Source organism: Enhydra lutris, unplaced genomic scaffold, assembly GCF_002288905.1.
Source record: "Enhydra lutris kenyoni isolate GAN:26980312 unplaced genomic scaffold, ASM228890v2 scaffoldscaffold77, whole genome shotgun sequence".
Classification (NCBI taxonomy): Eukaryota; Metazoa; Chordata; class Mammalia; order Carnivora; family Mustelidae; genus Enhydra; species Enhydra lutris.
Window position 1 is genome coordinate 4,861,876 of NW_019154161.1, and position 6,009 is coordinate 4,867,884.

A 6,009-nucleotide genomic window follows, 5' to 3' on the forward strand; every position below is an offset into this window, starting at 1 on the left:
CTTTTTCTTCAGTAATGGCTTTATTGAGATACAATTCACATACCATGCAATTCACCCATTTAAAGCACACAGTTCAGTGGCTTTGAGTGCATTCACGGAGTCGTACAACATCCCCACAATCAATTTTTTAACGTTTTCATGGCCCCAAAAGAAACTGCATTCTGGTTAGCAGCCGGTCCCCACCTCTTTCCCTCCCTCCACTCTCCCAGCTCCTGACAAGCACTTATCTGCTTCCTGTCTCTATGGATTTCTCTGTTCTGGAGAGCTCATACAGACAGATTCAGAGTAAGTGGTCTTTTGCGACTAGCTTCTTTGACTTAGCATACCGTTTTCTTTAAAGATCTTAGAGAAAGAGAGAATGTGAGTGAGGGGAGGGACAGAGGGAGAGAGAGACTCTCAAGCAGACTTCCCGCTGAGTGTGAAGCCCAGTGCGGGGCTTGATCCCACGACCCTGAGATCACAACCTGAGCCGAAACCAAGAGTCAGACGCTCAACGGAATGAGCCACCCAGGCGCCCCAACTTAGCATAATGTTTTAAAGGTTTAATCATGTTGTAGTGCGTGTTAGTTCTTCCTTTCTTTTTATGGCCAAATAATACTCCCATTTCCTGGGTCTACCCCACTGGGGCTACCCATTCATCAGCGGATGTACATTGGGTTGTTTCTGTATTTTGACTATTACAAATAATGCTGTGGTGAACGTTCATGTACAGGTTTTTGTGCGGACAGATGTTTTCATTTCGCTTGGGTAGAGATCTAGGACAGGACTGCTGGGTCATAGCGGGTATTAGTCTGCTCAGGCTGCCTGATCACAGCTTACCACAGACTGGGTGGCTTCAACAACAGAAAGGCATTTTCTCATAATTCTGGAGGCTCCAAGTCTGGGATCCGGGGCTAAGGTGACTTCTTCTTCTTTTTATTTTTTAAGATTTTATTTATTTATTTGACAGAGAGAGTGCACAAGTAGGCAGAAAGGCAGGCAGAGAGAGAGGAGGGCAGGCTCCCTGCTGAGCAGAGAGCCGGATGCGGGGCTCAACCCCAGGACCCTGAGATCATGACCTGAGCTGAAGGCAGAGGCTTAACCCACTGAGCCACCCAGGTGCCCCTCGAGGGGACTTCTTCTGAGGCCTCTCTCCTTGTCTCGCTGTCCTCACCTGGCCTTTCCTCTGTGTGCCTCTGTGTCCTATGGACCCATCCTACTGACCTCATGTAACCACCTCTTTGTGTCCGAGTTCGCTCACATTTGGAGGTAATGGGGGGGGTGATTGGGGTTTTAACATAAGAACTTGGAGGGGACGCAATTCAGCCTGTCCCATGGGGTAACTGTTTTACTTCTTGGGGTAAACTGCCAGACGGTTTTCCCAGCAGCATTCTTTTTCAAATTTTATTTTTAAAGATGTTATTTACTTGAGAGAGAGAGCACGAGCAGGGGAGGGGGCAGAGGGAGAGGGAGAAGCACGCTTCCCAGTGCAGGCTCGATCCCGGGACCCTGAGATCATAAACTGAGCCGAAGGCAGACGCTTAACTGACTGAGCCACCCAGGCGCCCCCCACAGCAGCGTTTTAATTTAAATGTTGCTGCATTTTCTCTGCGCTCATCCTGCCTTCGCAAGAATCCTTGTGAATGTGGACAAAGGTAACCTACATTGTTTTCAAATGTAGAGACATGTAGGCTTATTTAACGGTTACTCAACTTGACTCACTGTCAAAATGTTGAAAGCAGTATTAGCTAACTTCAGTTTTGCTCGTTTCTTTCTGTATTTAGGGCACGGATACTCCCCCCGGCCCGGGTTCAGACATTTTGGGGGAGGTGCTCCAAAGAGAGCTCCTGCCCTGCGGACCTTGCGGACCAAGTGTTAAAGGAACTCAGCATAAACGTGTTAAGCTTGTGAATCTGGGTTTGATTTTCATAGCTATGAAAGGCTCAGCAATCCTCCTGGCAGCCAAGAGGAGAACTTTGCCATAATTCTTCTTCCCGCTACAGTCTATTAATAAAGTCATTTTGGACAATTTTCCTGATAGACAAAAATAATGCCAAGATGCTTACTTTGTAGATTGCACATATTCCTGTTAGTTATTTAATTACATGTACGAGCACGGGAGAAAGAAATCTGGAAGAACCTACATCGAAATGTTAGGGGCATCCCTCTCCCAGGCTGGGGGGGGCTCGCATGGGGGGGGGGTCATCAGCTTCAACTCTGCCCTGTTATAACCACCCATCAGAGTTTTTGGTTTCAGACAGTGAGGATTATTATCATCACATTTACTTTATCCAATTACTACCCCGCTGCAGTTGGGGTCACTGGCTGAGTCTTCCGTTGGTCTCACCTGTGGCTGTTGTCAGCTGGGGCTGGGGGCCAGGACGCTTGGGCTGGTTCCCCGCCACATGGCCTCTCTCTTCTTCCAAGTTTTCAAGAATAAAGCCCGAGCCCCACACATACACCGTGTCCCCCACAGCACTCTTTTGGTCAAAAGGAGTCTCAAGGACCTGTGGGCCTCAAGGGTGGGAAGGAGGCTGCCCCTAGTGGTGGGAGGAGTGACATGCACATACATACAGGCGGGGGATGACTTCGCAGCAATGTTGGCAGGCAGCTGGGCACGGATTATATTCCCCCCCACTTTTTTAAAAAATATTTTGTTTATTTATTTATTAGACAGAGATCACAAGTAGGCAGAGAGGCAGGCAGAGAGAGAGGAGGAAGCAGACTCCCTGCTGAGCAGAGAGTCTGATGTGGGGCTCGATCCCAGGACCCTGGGATCATGACCTGAGCCGAAGGCAGAGGCTTTAACCCACTGAGCCACCCAGGCGCCCCCGGATTATATTTTCTAATGAGAAAGGTGTTTTCTAGAGAGTATAATAAACTGTGGCAAGAGGTTCGCTTGGATCAGAATCTGTAGAGTTCACTAAGGGTTCAGACTGTGGGCCACTGCGGTAAGGTCGCTCTGATGAAAAGCTGGGACGGGATCTTCCACGAACCATGCTCAGATGGGCAAGAGAGGAGGAAGGGGAGGAGGAGGAGGCCGCGGCTTGGAAGGAGAGGATAATAAGGCTGGCTTTACACACTGTGAAGGTTTCCCTGTATTCCTCAACATGGTGATAGATTTCTTCTTTTTTTATTACGAAACTAATCTATGCTCTTCGAAACGACTTAGAGAAATACAAAATCATACACAGTAAAAATCGGCTAGGGTGCTTCCACCCAGAGTAAGAGAATTCCTCTTGTGATTTGATCGTATCCTTATAATCTTGGTTACATAGATACAGGGATACAGATAGAGGCAGTTACGGATGTGGTTAGACATACAGATACAGCCGTAGATCTATATGAGGATACAGATAAGGATGTAGAAGCCGCTGTAGACAGAAAGAGGCATAGATGCTATGGTGGGGTGAATGAAGGCCCCCCAAAATGTGTCCACATCCTAACCCAACCCCTGGAACCTTCACTGGGGACCTCATGTGGAGTAAAGGTCTTTGCAAATGTAATAAAGCATCTTGAGATGAGATCATCCTGGATTATCCGAGTCAGGGCTAAATCCAATGACAAGCGCCATCATGAGAGAGGAGGCACAGCGAAGGGGAGGGGAGTGGGGAAGAGGCAGAAGTGGGAGCCACGAAATGCCAGGAGCCCCCGGGAGTCGGGGGAGACAAGCAGATGGTCCCCTAGAGCCCTGGGATGGAATGTGGCCCTGCTGCTACTTTGATTTCGAATCTCTGGCCTCCAGCATTGGGAGCAGCAGAAAAAAAATAATAAATTGTTTCTGTTGCTTTATGCCCCCAGCTTGTGGGGATCCGCCAGGGCTGCCCTGGGACAGGAACAAAGACGGGCCTGGAGGTGGCAGGGAGATCACTGTGGAACCAGATCAAGATAGGCTCCGGCTGCAGACCCAGCGGTGGCTGAGGATAGGCACCCACGCAGCTGGCAGGGGAGGCGGGTGTCGGCGGGCACAGATGTGGCTGTGGCTTACGGCACAGACAGACAGAATCTAGATCGACGGACGGGAGCCAGCCCGGGCTGACTGTGGGGTGCCACCGCAGGTGTCACGGGCACAGCCTCCCCCCAAAACGCTCCACAGCTGAACTCTCAAGCCTTTCCGGAAAATCCTAAATATCCTACAATTGTTAACCTGCTCGTTCCCAGCTTTTGGGTAATAATCATTTTGTGCCCCCAAATGTAGAAACAAATCTTGTTCCCAGACTGTCTGCAGGGTTCTCGCCTTTTCCTCTCGTTTAAATCCTTTTTGCCTTTGCGTGTTGACAGTGGTTCAGTGCCCACCTCCCTCCCTTTCATGTGCCTGCAACTATTTTAGAATCAGGGCTTTGGAGCCTGGGAACGAGGAGGGAGCTAGAGAGAACTGAGGGAGGGAGGGCAGGGCCAGTAAGGAAGGGAAGGAGGAAGGTGTGCGCCCTGCCATCTGGGGACCCAGCAGCCAGTGTCTTTGAACCAGCTTTAGGCTCTGGGGAGAAACCGGCTCACAGGCGTCATGGGGCAGCTGTGCGAGAGAGCACCCCATCCCCGAATACGTTGATCCAGGCTTTGTTAAAATTGGTAGTTGGAGCCCAATTACACCAGTGAGAAATAACGTGTATCCTGTACAGATCATGAGGATTTGGACCAATCAGGTGCAGTAGGAAAAAGTCACTCCCTTTACTGAGGGACTTCCCTGAAAATGACATCTTTTGTTTGCTGAAAGGGTCAAAAGCTTTCCCCCAGATGTTCTGCTCTTCACATTCGCATCAAAGGTTTTCATTTCCCGGGACAGGATCCACTTCCTGGCGGTGTTCTCAGGCAGGCGGCTGACTGCCTCCGTGCCCATCCCCTCATTTGTAAGATGGGGTGACACGCTGTGACCCGAGACCCCCAGGTCCGTGTACCTCCGAGTGTTGGCTCTGTCCAGTGGGGCAGCTGCCTGGGTCCATCACGGCCAGTGGGGGTGGGAGGCTTCTGAGACCCCTCCTGTTTTTCCAGCAGGCCCTCCTCAGGTAGTGAGGTATCTTAGGGCCCCTCATTCATGCCCAGACTCTGGGGACCCCTACATTTGCTCCTGCTCAGACTCTAAGACCTTCCAGTGGCCTTTGACCAGACCCCGCATCATGGTGTCTACACCTGATCCTCGTGTCTCCCCGCTCTGCCACCCCTGTGCACCTCCCATGTCCCTAGCTTGGTGACCCTGACCTAAACTCTAACCAGGGTGGGGTCCCGCATCCCAGCATCTGCAGCCCTGCTTCTTAATTTCCTGTTTTCACGGACATCTCTTGGCCAAACTCCCTTTCAGAATTTAGACGTTGGTTGTTTCTGTGTTTGGTCAATTGCCTTGAACCTCAGACCCATGCTCATACAGTCTGTCCCTGCTGAGTTCTTTAAAATTAATGGATGTATTGAGGGGAGGCTGAGTGGTTCAGTGGGTTAAGCCTCTGCCTTCGGCTCAGGTCATGGTCTCAGAGTCCTGGGATCGAGCCCCGCATTGGGCTCTCTGCTCAGCAGGGAGCCTGCTTCCTCCTTTCTCTCTCTCTGCCTGCCTCTCTGCCTACTTGTGATCTCTGTCTGTCAAATAAATAAATAAAATCTTTAAAAACAAAAAACAAAAAACCTTATGGACATACTAAGGCCTTCCCCTAACAAGTCCCTCTCCTCCCCTGTCCTTCCTGCCCCACCACCCCGGCTCCGTCATGCTGATGTTTCCTCACATCCCTCACAGCATCTCCTGAAGTGGTTTCTCTTTTCGTTTAAAAAATTCCTCTAGTAGCCACTCGGCAAGAGAACACCCCCCGTACCGGAATAAACTCCAAACAGACCCGAGATCCAGATGGAAAGTACGAAATTGCGCAAATGTGGCAAGAAAGCCTGTCAGGATGTCTGTGGAACCTGGGTGTAGAGAAGAGTTCTGACCCTGACTCACAATGTGGACACCTTGAGAAAAAACACCAGTGAGTTCGACCTCATCAAAATCAGCTTTTGCCCGGTCACAGCAGCCCAAGCCAAGGTTAAAGAGAAAGGACTGGCATATAA